This window comes from Passer domesticus, chromosome 11 (assembly GCF_036417665.1).
Source record: "Passer domesticus isolate bPasDom1 chromosome 11, bPasDom1.hap1, whole genome shotgun sequence".
In the NCBI taxonomy this organism is placed as follows: Eukaryota; Metazoa; Chordata; class Aves; order Passeriformes; family Passeridae; genus Passer; species Passer domesticus.
In genome coordinates, this window is record NC_087484.1 from 31,908,240 (window position 1) to 31,912,402 (window position 4,163).

A 4,163-nucleotide genomic window follows, 5' to 3' on the forward strand; every position below is an offset into this window, starting at 1 on the left:
AACCTTGGGGGCTTTTCAGGGGGATTTGGGGTTCCCGGGGGAGATTTGGGGATCCTGGGGGTTCCCAGACCCCCCCCCCCTCCCGTTTCTGGGGGTCTCCCATGGTGTCCCCTCCCCACAGAGCTCCGAGGGCCCCTGAGGTGGCTCCTGTTCCACCGGCCGGTGCCCCTGACCCAGCACGGCCCCAGTGAGTCTGGGGGGATTTTGGGGGGCATTTTTGGCATTTGGGGGCAATTTTGGGAGGGTTTTTGGGGATTTTGGGAGGGCGTTTTTAGAGCTTTGGAGGGTTTTGATGGAAGTTGAGGGTGTATTATTGGGGATTCAGAGAGAATTATTGTGTTTCGGGGTTTATGGGATTTTGGGAGTTTTGTGGCTTTCGGGAGTTTTGGATTTTGGGGGATTTTATTGGGGTTGGGGGTTGATTTTTGAGGGTGTTTAGTGAAATTTTGGGGAGTTTTTTTGAGTTTGGGTGGGTTTCACTTGGATTTGGTGGGATTCTCTGGGGTTTTGGAGGATCTTATTGTAATTTCTTGAGGAATGTGGGATTTTTAGTGGAATTTGTGGGGCATTTGGGAGTCTGGGGCCTTTGGGTTGTCCCAGGGTTTGCAGAAGGGCTGAGAGGCATCACAATCTCCTTAAAAGCCCCAAAAGTCCCAATAAAACTCATGAAATCCGAAATAAATCTCGCAAAATCCCATTAGAACACCCTAGAATCCCAATAAAAGCCCACAAAATCTTTTGAAATCCCAATAACCCCCAAAATCCTAATGAAACCCCACAAATCCACCCCAAAAAATGTCCCCTAAAAAATCTTGCAAAATCTCCCCCAAGACCCAAAGAAATCAGAGCAACACCCAAAAATCCCAACAAAACTCCTCTAAATCCCACCAAAACTCCCAAAAAACCCCAAATTGCCAAAAAACCCAAATCCCAAATACATCCCACTAAATGCCTCCAAAATTCCAATAAATACCTCAAAATCTCCTAAAAATCCCAATAAAATCCCCAGAATTTATGAGAATTGCAAAAACCCCCAACAAAATCCCAGTAAAACCTCCCAAAATACAAAAAAAAACCTACCAAAATTTTCAATAAACCTCCAAACACCCCCAGAAGAACACCCCCCCCAAAGCGCCAATAAAACCCCCAAAATCCAAACCCCCCAAAATCCACAAACCCCCCAACATTTCCCACCTTGTCCCAGCATGTCTGCCGTCATTCCCAGGCGCTGCCAGGGGCCCCAGGAAGGTGTCAGTTCTCCCAGTGTGATCCCCCAGTCACGCCCAGAATATCCCAGCTGCCTCCAGCATGCATCCAGTCCTGCCCAGTTCCTCCAGTTTGCTTGCAGCGTGATCCCAGTTTCTCTCAGGTGCTCCCAGTAGCCCAAAGTGTGATCCCAGTCGCTCCCTTTCAATCCCAATATGATCCCAGTAAGCTCCAGTTGGATCCCAGTCACATGCCAGCCCTCCCAGTGTGGTCCCAGTATAATCCCAGTTGCTCCCAGTCAGTCCCAGTATGGGGGATGATGTGCAGGGTGTGTTCCCAGTCGCTCTCAGATTCTCCCAGTATCGGTCCAGTCCCTCCCAGTATGATCCAGAGATGAGCCCAGTGTGCTCCCAGTCCCTGCCAGTATGAACCAGTTGTGCTCCACATGGTTCCAGTTGCTCTCTTTCACCCTCCCTTTGGTTACAGACACTCCCAGTTCTTTCCAGTATGATCCCATTTGCTGCCAAGCACTCCCAGTCAGCCTCAGTGCAGTGGCACTCACTGCCAGGATGATCCCAGTCACCTCCAGCGTGATCCCAGTTGATCCCAGTATAAGCACAGTTTTTTCCAGTGATCACCAGCATGTTCCCAGTGACTCCCAGTTCCTCCCAGTTGGGATTTTTTTGGGGGGATGTTTGGAGAATGAAGAAGTGCAAGGCTGAGCGGAAAAGGCCCCTCGGGGGGACATCGGGGGGTGGCGGTGGCGGCTGGCGGCAGAGGCAGCCTGGAGGAGCAGAGCCCTGTGTCCCCCAGGAGCCCAAAGTGGGGAGCCCAGAGAGGGGGGAGCGCCGCCATTGGCGGGAGCCTGCAGAGGCTGGAGAGGGGCAGGGGGGGACTCCTTGGAGCCCCTGCAGCCCGGAGCAGAGAATGAGGGGAGAAGGGAGCCCAGAAGGGAGCCCAAAAAGCCCCGGCACCCCTGAATGGGGAGCGAAGAGGGGGCAGCTTTTGGGATTGCTGGGAGTGCCAGCAGGCTGGGGAGGGCGGGCACCGAGGAGAAGGGGGACCCCCAATGCAAGCGTGACCCCAGCAGCTGGGTACAGGGGCAACCCTGAACACCAGAGGGGAGGGAGCACGGACAGGGAACTCCTGGGGAGGGTTTTTCAGCCCTGAATCTTGGTGTTTGGGAGGTTTTTCTGGAGCCTAGGTCGCTGGTGACTTGTAGAGATGGACTTGGGCAGAGAGACCTTCAAACACAACGTGCTCATCCTTAGTTTTCCTCCAACCAGGATTTCCATTGCCAACCCCCATTGAGGCTGTGAGGAAAATGCCCCAGAACATGCAAGCAGGTGAGGAGGAAGTCAGTGCCCCTTTCCCCTCTCTCCTGCTCCATCTCCCAGCCCAGCACAGCCCCCAGCTGCAGGACAGCCTGGGGGCATCTCCTTGCCCTTGCCTGTGGCCCGGAGGCAAATGCCATCCTGTCCTTGTCCTTCCTCCCCCAGAGCAGGAGCTGAGCATGGAGAGCAGGGAGGACAAATCCCCGCGGCAGAACCTCGTGGCAGAGGCCGTTTTGAGCGGCTCCACGGCGCAGGAACCCAACGGGGAGGAAAAGCCCCGGAGATCCTGCACGAGGAGGGGCTGCAAACGCAGCCCAGGTTGCTCTGAGGAGTAAAGATCCACCCTGTGCCAGGAAGGTGGACAGAGCTTCAGCCAGAGCTTGGAGCTGGTGGTCCATGAGCAGGTTCCTGATGGGGAGAAGCCTCACAGGTGCTTGGAGTGTGGGAAGAGCTTCTGGTGGATCACCAGCCTGATCGTGCACCAGAGGAGCCACACTGGGGAACAGCCCTACGAGTGTGGGGAGTGTGGGAAAGGCTTCAGGTGCAGCTCTGAGCTCATCACTCACTAACGCATCCATACCGGGGAGAGGCCCTATGACTGTCCCGAGTGTCAGAAGAGGTTTCAGACCAGCTCCAGTCTCCTCCAGCATCAATGGATTCACACAGAGGAGAGGCCCTTCCTCTGCCCAGACTGCAGGAAGGGCTTCAAGTGCAACTCAAACATCGCCAGGCACCGGTGCATCCACAGCGGGGAGAGGCCCTACGAGTGTCCCCAGTGTGGGAAGAGCTTTACCCACAGCTCTAACTTGACCAAACATCAACAGAGTCACCAGTAAGGGAAGTCCTGCAAGTGCCCTGAGTGTGGGAAGAGCCTCGTGTGCTGCTCCAGCTTCATCCCCCATTGGAGAACCCACACTGGGAAGAGACCTGCTGATCCATGTTCCCTGTGATCCATGGTGGGAAGACACTTGTCACTTTTCCTGCCCCTGCTAGTGAGCTGATGTAGGATTGAAGAACAAGAGGGTCTGGCCAGAGCCGTGTCATTAGATTCACTCCCACCTCAGGTCATTGCCAGGGGCAGGAAAGGGACTCTCTCTCTCTCCCTGAGGAGAAAGGTGTCCTTTCCAGGCAGGAGGAAATACGTGGCCAGGAAGAGCCACTCAGTGGTGATGTTGTACTTTTCCCTGTAAATAGTTTTTCTTATCCCTTCTGTTATCAATATTGCTTTTGTTCCTATTTGTTCCTTATCTCATTGCTGTTCCCAGTAAATTGTTCTTATCCCAGCCTGGGATCTTTGCCTTTTGTGCTTTCCATGGGAGGTGGGAGGGCAGTGAGCAGCAGCGCGGTTTTAGAGGGAGCAGGAAATTGGGGAATCCCATTCCTGAACCCCAGCCCATGGAAACCGAGTATCCCAGCTGGTCCCAGCCCTGGTGGCCATGGCAACAGCCTTGGGAGCGGGTCCCTGGCTGGGGCTGTGGGAACCTCTTCCCTCTGGTGCCCAGGGACAGGACTGGAGGGAACGGCTGCAGCTGAGTCGGGGCAGGCTCAGGCTGGATCTCAGGAAAAGGTTTTTGCCCAGAGGCTGCTGGGGCAATGCCCAGGCTCCCCAGGGAAGGCTCCCAG

The 4,163-nt window shown here is 54.8% G+C and overlaps 1 long non-coding RNA gene across 1 annotated transcript; it reads left to right on the forward strand.

The window, feature by feature from the left end:
* The first annotated feature begins 206 nt into the window (after positions 1–206).
* Positions 207–3,817, forward strand: LOC135278539 (uncharacterized). Its single transcript, XR_010346017.1, has 3 exons — positions 207–1,369; positions 2,493–2,552; positions 2,706–3,817. It is a non-coding gene; the product is annotated as an uncharacterized LOC135278539 (long non-coding RNA).
* Positions 3,818–4,163: the final 346 nt, after the last annotated feature.